The sequence below is a fragment of the Rutidosis leptorrhynchoides genome, chromosome 5 (genome assembly GCF_046630445.1).
Source record: "Rutidosis leptorrhynchoides isolate AG116_Rl617_1_P2 chromosome 5, CSIRO_AGI_Rlap_v1, whole genome shotgun sequence".
NCBI lineage: Eukaryota > Viridiplantae > Streptophyta > Magnoliopsida > Asterales > Asteraceae > Rutidosis > Rutidosis leptorrhynchoides.
The window spans coordinates 201,067,587-201,084,192 of NC_092337.1; the positions used below are offsets into that span (position 1 = coordinate 201,067,587).

The 16,606-nt window shown below is 31.6% G+C and overlaps 1 long non-coding RNA gene across 3 annotated transcripts; it reads right to left on the reverse strand.

Moving 5' to 3' along the window:
* Positions 1 to 223: 223 nt before the first annotated feature.
* On the reverse strand, positions 224 to 6,542 carry LOC139846637 (uncharacterized). 3 transcript variants are annotated; one of them, XR_011759116.1, is made up of 4 exons: positions 5,623 to 6,542; positions 3,827 to 4,133; positions 1,441 to 1,573; positions 224 to 890 (listed from the first exon to the last, which is right to left on the reverse strand). It is a non-coding gene; the product is annotated as an uncharacterized lncRNA (long non-coding RNA). The 3 variants fall into 3 exon arrangements; XR_011759117.1 differs by having other exon boundaries at positions 3,827 to 3,975; positions 4,052 to 6,542; XR_011759115.1 differs by having other exon boundaries at positions 3,827 to 6,538.
* Positions 6,543 to 16,606: the final 10,064 nt, after the last annotated feature.

The window sequence follows — 16,606 nt, forward strand, 5'->3', positions numbered from 1 at the left end:
ATAACTTATGACCTTTTTAAAAAAGGTCCTATAATGAGAAGACTCAATGACTTGATAGAACAAATAAATAATGGGTCTCAATCAAAGAATAATAGAGTAATTTATAATATAACTTAATGGATTGGCAACAGTTTAATAGTGGTAACGGTTTAAGCCAAATTCAGAAAAGTGGTAATAGTTTACAGGAAAGCTGATATCAAGTACCTACAAAGTAAGAGACTGTATTTAGTTACATATGGTAGTAACGAGAACCAGAACGGCTCGTGCGATGCGGCGGATCCTTTCGGGTTACATATGCGAAGTTAACATATCATGCTTTATGACACCCCGACAGACCAACAAATCGCTACACATAATTTATATTAAAATTTCACTACACCCCTCAGTTCCAAGTAAAGTTAACAACTTTCCTACTCTATAACAAACCTTTTTTCATATAATTTGATGAAAATAGACAGAAATAAGGAGCCAAATCATTTAGCACATCACATACATACACTAATTAGTAAAATAAACATATACTAATAAGTAAAACTCCATTGTTCCAATTAATGCCTATTTGTGATGTGCCCTTTTATATAGCTCTAATCTCTTTGCCAACGTCATACGTCTCTCCATTGTTGCAGGATGTTCATCCAACTACTTTGATAACTGATCAGTTGTTCGTTTTGATTGGTTAATGTGTACGGTTTATTAATAGTGTACATGATGAGTATGTTATTTAGTTGGTTACACCCATAAGGAGTGTGCTATAGCTTGGAATGATCCAAGAAAAGCTTACAATTGGTGCTGCATCTCCCTATGGTTTGGAGGTAGAAAACACAACACCATCCATAGTATCTTGAAGCATAATCTGCTCTTTTGAACTGATGTAGTGATCAATATAATTACTGCAAAATTAGAAGCAGCAACCAAATATCAGTAAATATTAGTTAAACCCTTTTAAAAGTTTAGTCAATTTATGGACATAAAATTGTAAACAGTAACATACATACAACTTGTGTATATAGCTTTTGTGAAAGTATTCACTTTATATTGTTGCATATGTTACAGATATTGTTTTCTAAAATGGACAAAGGATTATAGTGGATATGTAATCTTTACATGGGAATGGGATATAGTGAACCTACATCTATAAGGAGAATGTATGAAACAAAATCAATAAGGATTCTAGTATACAATTACAAAATATGAATGCGATTTAGTTATTAGATGAAACAGTTAATTGTTATTGTTGATTGCCAACAGATAGGTTATGCAAGAGTTACAAATACTGAGATATTATCATGAACAATTTAACACAATGAGAAAAAAAAAATCATTTGCAAAGGTAATCAATACTCATAAACAATCTCAAACATATATGCAGAGTAGTATATCATCTAGTAATCAGTCACAAAAGAGCTAGAAGTGTGAAGAGGTAAAAATGTAAGTTAATACCTTCAGGCTCTTGTAGTAACATGGAAGGCTGACATAGCAACTGACTGAGAGAATGCGTGCGAGTAACAGAAGCCCTTAGCAGAATTGATAGATGCAGAAGACACATCATTCGTTCAAACGATACATGAATCACCTGAAAGAGTCGGTGCGAATCAGAAAGATGAGCATCGCTACTATCGGCTCAAACCCTAATCGAAAGCTAAGTATTGGCAAGTTAAAATCTGTTTACTTACAAATGTGTTTATTCATATCATTTTTTGTCTTTGAGGGTCAAAATGGGTATTATTATTAATATTTAAAAATAAAAATAAAAACAGATCGAAACTCGCTTAATTAGTCGAAAGCTCGTCATCTGTCCCAATAAAGGAATGATCTCCACTTTATTCGTCTTTTGTTATAAGTATAGCACAGGACATTTTGTGCATAAGCCTCTCTTACACAAAAATTTGCATCACATTCTATCTACATATCTAAAAGGTAAAGCCAAGTTGAATAGTACACTCACACATTTCACAAACTACCCCCAATCTTTCACTTAATTACACTTTAGCCTTAAAATATACACAAAATTTATGATAGTTAACTTTATAACTTTTATACATTTACCACAAACTTTTAACATTTTATGCTTTAACCATTAAACTTCTCATTCATTATAAATCGACCACATACTTTATATACTAACTAATAGACAAAAACGATTAATATTCACCAGGGGCGTTTTCGTCCTTTCACTTTTTTTCCCTTTTCCCACCTTTTTTTCAAAAAAGCCCCCATAGTTTGTTCAAATATTAAAATCGACCCCAAAGTGTCAAATACTCATTTTCATAAAAAAATTTAAATAAACTCCACCCAAATATTCAACGGGCCATATCTTCTCGCTCGCAACAAGTTAAATTTTTCTGACACCATCGTTTAACTCGAAATAATTTTAGGAGCACACTGTCACTAACTATACGCAAAACAGACGCTTTTTAAAAAACGCTAAATATTTGAGGTACTTTTCATACACGTCGATTTTGCGTTAAATTTTTAAAAGTCGACAATTCCATAGTGAAACGCGGAGATGAACATATATTGTTAATTTAAAATAAATTTAAATCTTTCACGGATTATACCTTTTAGTTCTAATCGAATTGCGCTTCAACGATATCATCTTTAGCCACGAAATAATTTTACAAACTAAACGCAATATAATACATTGAAAACCGAACCCCGGCGCGAAGCGAGGGTTCGAACACTAGTTTCTATCATTTGAAATGCCTCGGGACCCATCATCAAGTTACAGTTATAGTTTTTTATGTGGCTATTAATTTCTTTAGTAACTATGTCAAAAGACACCCAAGCATCACAGATGTGAAATCCATTTTTCAAAAGAAATTATATTCTCGGATAGGGGAAGGATTGTCTACATCTTACCTCCCTCATACACCACACCATGTGGTATTAGGTTTTGTTGTTGTTGTGTAAAAAAAAAAAAAAAGGAGGTGATAACGTATTACACCAACATCTAGATTTTCAAGATTCATGTTTGGATGGAGGCATACAGTCTGTATAGCCTACATACAATGGGATTATAAATAAATTTACTTACAGAAATAGCGTATTCACCGTGAACATGTTTAAAGTGAATAAATCAGTGAGCTTAACCGTAGGCACTGCTTCCACAGCACCAGCTGCTAGGGATGTCAATGGCCACCCGATCCGGTGGATATCCATCCGATCCACCCGCTTTATGATGGATATGGATGAACCTAAATGGATATGGATACGGATATGGATGAATCTAAATGGATATGGATATGGACATGGATGAAAAGTTTCATCCATAGATATATCCATTACCACCCGAAATACGTTTACAAATGCATAAATATAGATTTATGCTTACATATTTACTATTACAAGTTCATTTACCATTAGATTTATATTATGCTTTCAATCCTCTAATGAAATAGCTATAACTATAATATATTACAATAAAACACGTATATTTAACAAAATAAACTTACAGATTTCATGTTATATTCATTATTGCTATACTACTTTTTTGTCTTAGTCACATATAAGAAAATATTATAACAAAGTTTTAATATCCATTGGATATCCATTAACCCGCTTAATCCACTGGATATGGATATGGATGGATGACCTGAAACTAAATGGATATGGATATGGATATGGATGAACAAAAATTAAATGGATATGGATATGGATACGGCATCACCCGATCCATATCCGATCCATTGTCATCCCTACCAGCTGCCCCAAGCAGGTGACCTATCATGGATTTCGTGGAGTTCAACTACAAGATTTACAAAAAAAAAGAAAAAAACACCAGACCTTGTTAGACCACAATTAAGCTGTTAAATGTTATCACGCATACCTCAAAATTATCCCCAAAACAATAATTTATAGCTTCATATTCGTGCAGATCACCAGTCTGTGTAGATGTAGCATGAGCATTTATGTAATTTACATCTTCTATAGCAACCCCGAGCCAATGCCTTCAATATAGACAAACTAATTCCTGCCCTGATTTCAGCAACCAAACATAGTAAATTACCAAAAAATGAGGTGGTCGGTGTCGGACTTTAAAGTTGAAACACACCATCAGGATGAGGCTCGACCATGTGGTATGTGTCATAAGTAAAGCTTGCACCCAAGAACTCTGCATATATATATTTGCACCTCTTGCATACAAAACGGTTTTCATTTAGTTGCAACATCATTTATTAATGAAGGAACTATAGATAGATAATATGAAATATTAGTTTATAGCCCGTGATTTTGTGGGACTAATACATAATCTAATATCAAATTGAAATAATTGTTGAAACAAACGCTTATGACTAAAGTAATTTATGCCATTAGTCATATCTGGTACTTAGAAATAAAAATAATAAAAAGCTAAATATATAAGCACTTAATACTACTCTTCATGCAAAAACAGCTTATTTTACATACATTTGGTAAGCCAAACTTCCAAACTACAAACACTCAGCATGTGATTCAAATATAGTAACAGCCATTAAGTGCATAGAAAGCAAAATTTTATTTCCAAAACGCCAAACACCGTTAGTAGAGAAAGAGAGGAAAAACTTAAACAATCATTCTTGTATTACATGAGTGCTTCCAGAACAAAATGCACACATCCATTGTGTAATTAGGTTGGGTGTGGTACTAAGTGTTCCCATAATTGTACGTGGCATTATGTTTCGTTTACATGATGCTTATTTAGTCTTGAGTTGGATTCATCGGCCATAATGAAATCAACTATGTTACTGAAGCATAATTTAAACAGTTAAGAAATTATAATCAAATTTAAATAAACACGATATGTGCACACATTGTAAAGTTAACTGCAATTCTGCAAATTAGACTAAAACTGAAACCTAGAGAAGCAAAACATAATACACTACCAAGATAGAAAAATAGTTGGTAAAAATGTGTCAATTAAGTTGAGATTTCATCAAATATACTGTATATACGTTAACCTAAACAAAATTGAATAGTCCAATATAAAGTCTGAAGAAGCATAAATATAAGAGTCAAACCTATGTATGAAGATAAAGATGTACCAATGGCAAATTATACTAACGGAAAATTATCACATGTAGGAAGTGATATTGTACATCAGATAATTTATTGTATGGTCGGAGATAACTTACATCAAGGTAAGGTTCTGAAAAAAAGAAATTAAAACCCAGATAGAACCTTAATTCATTGAACTAATTACCTTCGTTTCTTCTCAAATTAGATAATCTTGAAAACGATTTCATAGAAGGTAAGGGTTTGACTTTTAGCTTAAATCAGTTTGACTTGCAGTTTGAATTCATAACAATTACAGCAGTAGCATCAAAACTAAAGGAAGCTCGAAGGCAGTAAAAGTTTGAACAACAATCTACAAATAATAGTACCAAAAATCACTTTTTCTACAACTTGCAAAATGAAACAAAAAAAAAAAAAAAAACACCCAAATTGACATGAATTTATAGAATACATCAAGCATAATTAAATTTATAGGAACAAATTATACATAGTATAAGGCAATAGAAACTATCTTAGATAGATACAGTTAGATTAGGTAAAGTTTGATACATTTTCTTACGATTAAAAGTTAAAACCAACAAAACAAATATATGTGTATGCATTTGTATAACAGAGTTGTGTACAGCGTACCTTGTTCAAATAGTTGAGTTGCATAACACAGAAAACAAAGAGGAGCAGGGTGAAAAACCATGTCTGAAAGTAAATGAACTGATTACTTCCGGAAAACGACAGTTTAATCGCTATTCCGACTGCTTTCACGCACATAACCGTCAATGATCCCATAAGAGAGCAGATTCCGATATAGACGATTAGATGAGTGTTCCCATAAAGTGGGACGTAGCGGTGTATACCAGTTGTATACCTATAGATACATAGAGCTTAACACTTATTGTATACCAGTTGTTGGCAACATTCAGTTAGCACAACTAGTTCAATCTCTCAAACTGTAAGCCAAACTACTTTATATGGTTTCATTATTTTCAAACTGCCCAAATTGACCCATTTATACTAGTAGTTGACAAAAACCCCTAATTATTTCTATATAATTTCAATTTCATTGATAGTTTAATACATAAACAGTGAAACACCGTATGTTACTCATGTATGAACATCCATAGCAAATATAGTATATAACCACCACTAAATAATTAAATTTACAGATAAAGATTATATCATCAGCAAATCACAAATATATAACAAACACATACGTTTTAAAAGCAACTACTGGTCCTAAGGCCTAACCGCAACTACTGGTTCTATATTATTTCTAAGTATTTAGGATTTCAAGATAATAAAAAGAAACAGGACATCTGATTTCTTCAACTATTTTGACCGGATTTCAAGTTTTTATGCCAACGTGTTGTCGGATTTGAACGCCTATTAACTTATTGAGAGTATTATGAGGAGGAGAAGAAATTGATTTAGAGATTTATGGGTTAGTGATCGAATGAAACCACCTTAATGATAGTGAAATTAATCCTGAAAAAGATAATAAATTGATTTAGAGGTTTAAAATTTTTAAGAGATAAAGCGGGTGAGTTGAAATTTGGTGAAAATTTTAAGTACGAGTAATTTAATTTTCATGTCAATATCAATTGTTTTATCAGGTAGGTGGTGGTGATTGGTGGACAAGGGATGACAATGGGCTAGAAAAAATCCGTCACCCGTGGATATTCGAATCGTAATGGGCGGGTAAAATCATTGAATGTTAACCGCGAGCACGGGCACGGATAAAAAATTTTACCCGCCGACGGGTCGCAGGTACATACTACCCGTCGTGGGTAAAACCTGATCCGCTAATTCATGAGACTTTTTTTTAATTTACCAGCGCGTTTATGCATACAATTATAAAATTTAAAAGTGGTTTTACTGATTAAATTTATAATATTACATATAAGTAAAAAACTTTATTTTCACGTCATTTTACATTTAGTTTGTACATATCGTTTGTTATTGATAAGATTATTTAACTTTGCTAAAAAAAATCTTAACGAAGTTGTATGTTATTATTACCCGCGGGTCGTGGGTATCCGCGGGTCACGGGCATGGGCTAAATTTTTTTACCTGCGGGTCTCAACGAGCAAAAAACACCCCGATGGGCGGGTCGCGGGTATATATGACCTGTGCCCGTTGCCTGCGGGTGCCATCCCTATTGGTGGTGTAACATGGATTGGATTCTATCATTGGTGGTGGTGATCTGGTGGTTCGTTGTGGTCTGGTAGTTCAGTGGTGGCCTGATGTTGGTTCGGTGGTCCTATAGTAGTCTGTTAGTCTGGTAGGGTCTGTTAGTCCGGTGATGGTACGTTGGTCCAGTGATGGTCCGGTGGTCTGGTTGCGCTTTAGTGGTCTGTTGCGCTTTAGTGGTCCAGTTGCGCTTTAGTAGTCCAGTGGATAGTAGAGCAATAGACCACAACCAGTCCAACAAATCAACACCGGATCACTGAACCCCATACTAACTGTAGAGCAACAGACCACCAACAAACTAAATGACCTCCACCAGACCACCCCCGAAGCAGCATACCACCATCAGACCAACATACCACCAAACCACCACTAGACCACCAGACCCCCAATGGACCACCATCGGACAGTTGAACCACCACATGTCCACCAGTTGACAAGTGAACCACCACTGAATAACCGAACCACCACATGCTCACTAGGGTCTAGGGTTTAGGGTCTATGGTCTGGGGTTTAGGGTCTATGGTCTGGGGTTTAGGGCCTAGGGTCTAGGGTTTAAGGTCTATGGTTTGTGGTCTAGGGTTTATGGTCAAGGGTTTAAGGTTTAGAGTTTTAAGTTTACGGTTTTGAGTATAGGGTCTAGGGTCTAGTGTTTAGGGTTTATGGTTTAAGGTTTACGGTTTAGGGTTTAGGGTATAGGGTTTATGGTCCAGGGTTTATGGTTTAGGGTTTAAAGCCATCTTAGCGATGAGGATGAGTTTAAGGCTTATCGGACGAACTTAAAGTGTTCTCTTACAATATAGTAATTAAGTATTATTTATATTCTAGGATTCTAGTTACGAGTTATATAGACGTGTTAGAGTATTTTATGTAGACGTGTCATAAAAATTTATGTAGACGTGCTAAAAAAGTTATATAAACGTTTTACATACGTTTATAAGGCATAAAAATAAATTTTCTATGTAGTTTAAAACATGACGGACAATCATAAGTCATATCGGACGACCTTACGGTTTATCAGGCGATCTAAATTTTAATATCTTTGAATGAGCTATAGTAAGGCTTATCGGATGAACTTAAGGATATCGAATGCTCTAAAGGCTTATAATCGTTATTATCGTTAATATAGTACAAAAAGTAACACTAAACTACGTCAATTTTGATCGATTTGACCGACTGTTGACCAAATTCAACCAATTTTTTTTACTTTTGACTGACGTTGACCTGACCTTTCTCGCATTTGACCCGACTCATGATCGTTGACCTACTTACTAGAAAACGGGATGGGTCTAAACGGACTAGCCACCAAAACACCCCAACGAACGTCGCAACGAACGTAACGGACGTCGTTTACAAGAGTGACTATTACTATACTTTATTATGTATCGAGTATCACAATAATAAATAAGGGTCATAATTATTTCGATGTTCCTTCCTTAATTCCCAAATTTTTTGAATTATTTCAATATGTCTTACTTAATTCCCAATTTTTTTAAATTCCCTGTTCCAATTTAATTTTTGAAATTCCTCAAAAATCTTCCCAATACAATTTACACCGAATTCAAAACTTTCCAAAATTTCAATACATGGCACCCAAATTTTCTCACCGCCAAAATCAAGCCAGTATTCAAAGTCTTCCTTCTCATATTCATAGTCATTCAGCCACTCAACCATAAAATTAAGCATATTCTCCCATAAAATTAAACCAATTTCTTGATTCATAGTCATCTGCCCCTTTTCGCGGTTTGGACATCCTACGACGCTATCATCTTCCCCACTAACTTAACCCTCCACCTGATGATTTTCAGCGGAAACAACTTCCACATATGGTTCATTTTGTTTCGAGCATTTGTTTGTTGTGCGTTTTAAATTGTGTGTTGGGATGTGGTCTCGTGTATCTGTTTGTTGAGTTTTTAATTGTGTGTTGGGTGTAGTCTCGTGTCTTATCTAGCTTCTTGCTAGCTTTGTTCGTGTAGTTTTTTATATATTAATAAAACTTACTTGCCTTTCAAAAAAGACAAACAAACTCAAATAACAGCACTTAATATCAAACAAAAATATACAGAGTAATATATCTCCTATATTGTAACACCCCGTCAAAATTCCCTTTAACGGAATGTTAACTCTGGTCCCAGTGCTTGGCTTTACTTCTACGTAACGGCAATATTCAACAGCGGAAGCAATTAATACCTGAGAATAACAACACGCAAAAACAGGTCAACAAATAATGTTGGTGAATCTACAGGTTTAAAGTAATGTAACAGTATCTGAAAAACAGTTATCAGAAAAATAGTTTAATTTCATTGACCACGAGATTCTATCGCTTGCATAAACCGATGTGATGACCCGGGAATTTTTGACCAAATTTAAACTTAATCTTTATATGTTTCCGACACAATAAGCAAAATCTGTAATATTGAGTCTCTAAAATTTTGGAACTATGTTATATAATCAATTACTCTCTGACTGTGCCGATGATTCACGCACAATTGTGTGTAAAATAATAATGTAAATATAAATATATATAAGTAATATTTTTTTTTGAATAAATAAAAACACACTTAATTTAATTGAAATAAAAAAAAGATAAAATAATAACAATTAAGTATTATTGAAATGAAGATATATATATATATATATATATACATATATATATATATATATATATATATATATATATATATATATATATATATATATATATATATATATATATGCAATTCTTATTAATAATTATCATTATATGATAATACATATGAAATGTATGAATATTAAACATATATTATTAAAAGTTAAAAATATATTTATCAGTAATATTATATAAAAAGGGAAACATGTAACTTGCTATATCATCATTATTATTAATATTAAAATGTACAATACTCATTATTATCTAATATATTATATAATTTATTATATGAAATATTAAATATAGTTGTTACAATAATATTGTTATTACTTTCAACAATAATATCAATACTAGTATTATTAATATTATTATCTATAGATATGAAGTTTGATATAAATTGTTACTAACATTATTATTATCATGAATAATATTAATATCATTATAATTAGTAATATTATTAATATCATGATTTCTATTATTATCATTTTTATAGTTAATATCATTATTATTATCTAGTATTATTATAATTATTATTATTAGTATTGTTTTGATTAGTAATATTATTTTTATTTCTATTGCTATAATTATCAATATTTTTATTATTTCTAATAATATTGATAATATTATTATTATTAATATATTTATATTTATTAATTATTAATATTAACATTAATTATAAATAAGATTACATATAGAGTCAAATTCTGTTTTACATCACTATCTTACTGTTCTATTTTTTTGTTCTTGTCCCTTAAATCATTTAGGTACTGAATTCAATTACAAATGGGGTTAAAATTAGTTAGCTATACATATCACACTTTATTTGTTTTATATTTTTTTCTCTCTTTTTCCTTTATGTACGAATGATCCTGTCAAAATTCATGTCAACACTTTAATCTCCATATAACAATCGACAACTTGTGATTTTATGGAGCACATTTAATTTACTATCAACAACTAGTAATCATAACTGTTAAATTAAACAAAATTTTTTAATAAAGGCTCGAAGTCCCTGTTCTTGATCAAGAACACCAACATCTTAATTTCAAACGATTTTCAAAATGTAAAAGTGCAGGATTATTGTTAATCATGTATTAAAACAACCTGTAGAGTTTCAGAACCCAACTCCTCGAATTGGATTCTAATTTTCAAGTCAAAGTTTTAAAACAAAAAGTCAAATAATTGTTCAATGAGCAAATTCGAGTTAGCTGTTTTGATTTAAATTCAATTGTTGATTTCTGAAGTTTCTATGAACGATTTATAAACTATTTCATTTTATGATCATAGCCTAAAACATTCGAAATCGATTAATCAAATTTTTTTTCTTTAACAAAACAGCGACGGCTTCAGCATTTTTTTTTATTTTATTATTTTTTTTCTTCTTTTTCGGTTTCTGTTAAATTCAAAAATTTCAATATATTTAGATGCTGTTCGTTTGGAAGCTTAAAAACTAAAACGATTAAAATAGGGATGTGATTGTAAACTGGGTCGAATCTGAAGAGAAGAAGAAGAAGTTTAGGAAGAACAGAAGGTATCAGGTTATAATTAATACAGGGGTAATATAAATCAGAAATGTTGAAACAGAGGAGTGGTGCTGAGTATTTGAGTCTATCGAGTGGTCATGGGTTCAAGCGTTGGCAGCTTTTTCTCTGGAATTCTTTTTGAGGTAGTTTACTAATTTTAATTATTATTATTATTATTATTATTATTATTATTATTATTATTATTATTATTATTATTATTATTATTATTATTATTATTATTATTATTGTTGTTATTATTATTATTATTAATAATTATTATTGTTATTGTTATGCTAATTATTGTTATTACTACCATTAATATTATGAATATTATTATCATTAATATAAGTAATATTATCATTATCATAGTTATTATTATTTGTATTATCATTAAGTATTATTAATATTGTTATTATCATTAATATTAATTTATTCAGTTTATTACTAATCTAAGTATTATTATTATTATTACTAGCATTGTAAGTATTATCAGTATTATAAATATCCTTATAAGTATCATAATTATTATTATTATTATTATTATCATCATAAATATGATTATTTATATTATAATGAGTATTACTAATATGTAATTACTAAAAATCATTATTATAAGTATCACTAACTAAAAAATTAATATTTTAAAGTTATTATTATATATATCATTATATTTAGTATTAATATAATTATTAACAATAATACCTTAATTATTAATATAAAGTATTATGATTATTATTATTTTTAACAATATTAATATAATCATAGTGTTACTAAAATTATTATTTTAACAAACGAATGAGTTATACATATATAAAAATATACTTAATACATATAACATAACAACATTATTAGCGTTATACACAAAATGAATATATGAGACGTGTATATATATATATATATATATATATATATATATATATATATATATATATATATATATATATATATATATATATTAATATAAAAATGATATAATTAATAAATTATATATATATATAAACTTATTCGATTGCGACTATATGTTTTAATATATATACTAATAATATAGGTTCGTGAATCCGAGGCCAACCCTGCATTGTTCAGTTGTTCAATATAGTCGTATGTATTTTTACTACAAAATAGAATACGGTGAGTTCATCTGCTCCCTTTTTACCCTTTATATTTTTGGGCTGAGAATACATGCGCAACTTTTATAACTGTTTTACGAAATAGACACAAGTACGTGAAACTACATTCTATGGTTGGATTATTAAACCGAATATGCCCCTTTTTATTAAGTCTGGTAATCTAAGAATTAGGGAACAGACACCCTAATTGACGCGAACTCTAAAGATAGATCTATCGGGCCCAACAAACCCCATCCAAAGTACCGGATGCTTTAGTACTTCGAAATTTATATCATGTCCGAAGGAGGATCTCGGAATGATGGGGATATTCTTATATGCATATTGTGAATGTCGTTTATAACCGATATGGACTTTTTCCGGATGGATTAGGACGGGTCCTTTCAGTTGGTATCAGAGCTGGTATAACGCCGTCCATGTGTGGCGGGTTAGTCGTAAAGGAGGTTCTTACAGTGTTACCTGTGACGAAGCATTGGCTCTTACTCCTTGCGATCCCTTACGAGGGTTGGCAGTAGCCGAGAGGCAGGCCCTAAAATCAGTATCTGAGGTACACTCAGTGGTCACCAGGCGGTTAGCTGGGAAGGCACTGGGTGAGACGGTAGTTGTCCCCACTGTATTTTCAGTTGGTATCAGAGCGGTGGTCTTAGTGAACCGGGTATGCATTAGTGTGTCTAACTGATAAGTCGTTAGGATGCATTAGTGAGTCTGGACTTCGACCGTGTCTACATGACAAAAGTTTTGCTTATCATTTTTGTCAGAAATCATTTGTTTATCATCATTAGTAAATTACCTGCTTACTATTCTTAGTCTAGACACATCTTATTGCATTGACTGCATGAATAGTGTATAGACAAAATTCATATCTTAGCGTATTTGCTAATTCATATCTTAGCGTATCTGTTATTGTTATCTTTACCTGACAGCTTCCGTAGATTCCTCCGTAACTTATGAGATTTTAGTATTACATATGCATATGTAAATTATGTATTGCAAGATACTAATCTACATCCTATAATCTATTTCTTATTGAAAATCCTTCATCTGAGCGTACGAGATGAATCCTTCAACTAGTTCGAGTCCCTCAGATTCCGACAGCTATTCCGATAGTTATCCCGACAGTTATTCCGAATGGATAGTCATCTAAGCTCCGGAAGCAATGTCAGCAGAATGAATCAACCAATCATCCATCCCCAATTCATCTGATGGATTCGTAGTCGACTTAATCAATGGAGACGTGCAGAAGGCGATCCCTTCCACTAACTGAATTCACCTTTTGGCGAAGAATCTGAAGCACTTACCGGCGAACCTGTTCGTAACACCATTTTCACCCTCATTTCTCTAATATCTCACCACGAATATATCATAACTCAGATTCTAAACCTTATTCATCCACTCGTTCCGACCGACAATCATCCCGGAGTAATACAAAAAGTCAATGAACTTCGCGCTCTAGTAATCAATTTGGAGAATATGGTGCAAAACATACCAGCTTCAGCAACATCACCAGCACCAACATCAATACCAGTACCACCAACAACTCAAGTTCACATCATACACCACAACATCTAATTATGTACCTCGAGCATAATCATCAATCTGCGAATCGTTCTACATCATTTATCTTCGTTCGACATGACGATTATGTAATCTTCAATGTTTTAGAGATTATATATATTAGTTCTAACGGTAAATCAAATGAGATTAATATTATATTAACTCATTAAATCTATGATTACATCTGAAGAAAATATATCTGTAAGTATATTTTCATAAAGATTGTAATTAAAAATTCTTTTGTATAAACTGTTAATGGTGAAAATATTTTAACGGGTAGGTAATACCCGAGGAATATTTAGATTTCACGTTAATAGGTTATACTGTACATTCTTCGAATCTGATTCAACATCCATTTACTATCCTACTTACATCTACAGAGATACAAATCCGTTCACCGCAGAATAACCATATTTTTTTTTCAATTTCATATTTGGATTTTGATTTATCACAAACCAACAAGTGGCATAATGAAGAAAAGATTGGACAAAATAAAAGTTGTTAGAAACAAACGATTTAACTAATTAAAATTTTGTTAAGAATCCACGCTAACTGTTCCTAGCTAACTGTTCCTAGCTAACTGATTACATTTTAGTTAACGCAGTTTATTTATCGCAATTTAATTATCGCAATTTTATTTATCGTTATTTAATTTCTGTTATTTACTTTACGCATTTAATTTATCATCATTTAATTTCTGTCATTTATTTTACGCACTTTAAATATCAGGACACGTATACAAGGTTTTGACATATCATATCGACGCATCTATATATATTATTTGGAATCACCATAGACACTCTATATGCAGTAATGATCGAGTTCTCTATACAGGGTTGAGGTTAATTCTCAAATAATATATATACTTTGAGTTGTGATCGAGTCTGAGACATGTACACGGGTCACGATACGTATTAATTAATTCGAATATTGTATATTAAACTATATATGAATTATTGGACTGTAAAACTGTGGACAATCGACTGTGGGCTAATAATATTGGACAATTAAAGTGAATTAAAATACTGATTATAACATATGAAACTAAATAATTCTTCAAGTTTGCCACTTGATTTCATCTTAAACCTCATTTGTATCCTGACAATTATAATCCGCGTTCAAACCTGTCATGATCCTTGAAAACACCTCAATCGAGAAGATGAATCAACCGCACTTCATCTACGAGAGAAAAGATTGATGCATTTAGTTATGCATCTGAAAAACTCTCAGAAACTGAGTAAACGTTTAACACGTAGTTGTGCTAATTCCTTTAGTGTTATTATTACCCAAAATAACTTTGCATTCCCTTTCCAAATTAGCAAATTTTGTCACAGCTCTAGCAAGTCAACTTTGACTTTTCGTTCGAAACAACCTTATTATAACCTTGATATATATATATGTGCGCTCTTTTATTGTTACCAGGGAACCTTTTATATTCCACCATAGTACCATCAGCGGTTAATAATCTAAAAATACAATTCTCCTGAAACCACCTTGGATTGATAACCGATGATTCAAATATCGTAGCATTAAATGCAGAGGAAACAGAAAAATGGTAGATGGTCTAAACGGACAAAAGTTTGATAATAAAGAAGGGAATGTTAGGAACGCTCGATAGAAAATTTGGTACTGAAAAACAGATTGAGCAAACTATAAAGGAGACCAAGGCCAAATGCAAAGACCATACCCTATATTCAAAGAATCCAGATAATTCTGGATCCGTTGAAATCTGTAGAGAATATCTTGCTCCGAAGTCATGTTAAAATCTTGCGAAAAAATCTTTCTCCATCAACCATCGAACTTAGAAATTCCAAAATATCATCATCAATATCTTCGATATTTCTGAGGATATTTTCAAAATATTCTCGTCCGAAATTATATATCTCTTCGTGCTTCCTGTGTATCATTATATTGGAAACATTCAATAGAAAATTTAGTACCGAAAAGCAGATTATGCGAAACTATGAAGAAACCCGTGGACAAATCACAAAGAATAAGTTTGACTTCAAAGAATCCAAATGATTCAATACCTGCTAAAGTCTTTAGCGAATATCTTGCTCTTTACTCTAAACCCTTGCGGACAATAATTTCTATCATTCTCTGATCTTAGATATTCTGAAATATTATCGTATCTTTCATTATAAATATCCTCGATATTTCTGAATATATTTTCATAAGTAATCTTATCTGAAATTATTAATCTCTTCATGATATCAGTGTTACATCATATATAAACTGTTAGTTTCTATATTCTGTAAACTTTCGAGCTTAAAATGTGAATGTTATTGAAGTAATGTTGAGAACTGATGCATGAGTTAGTATAATATAATGACACTTGATCAACGTGATTATATTACAGTAAGTCATGCTGAGTTTCTAAATGGAACATGATGATTCACAGATTATAACGTCATCATGTGTCATGTTACATATGAAATGTCCCGTTCTTATTGATTAAAAACGTTCCATATTAATTGATTTCGTTGCGAGGTTTTGACCTCTATATGAGACGTTTTTCAAAGACTGCATTCATTTTTAAAACAAACCATAACCTTTATTTCATAAATAAAGGTTTAAAAAGCTTTACGTAGATTATCAAATAA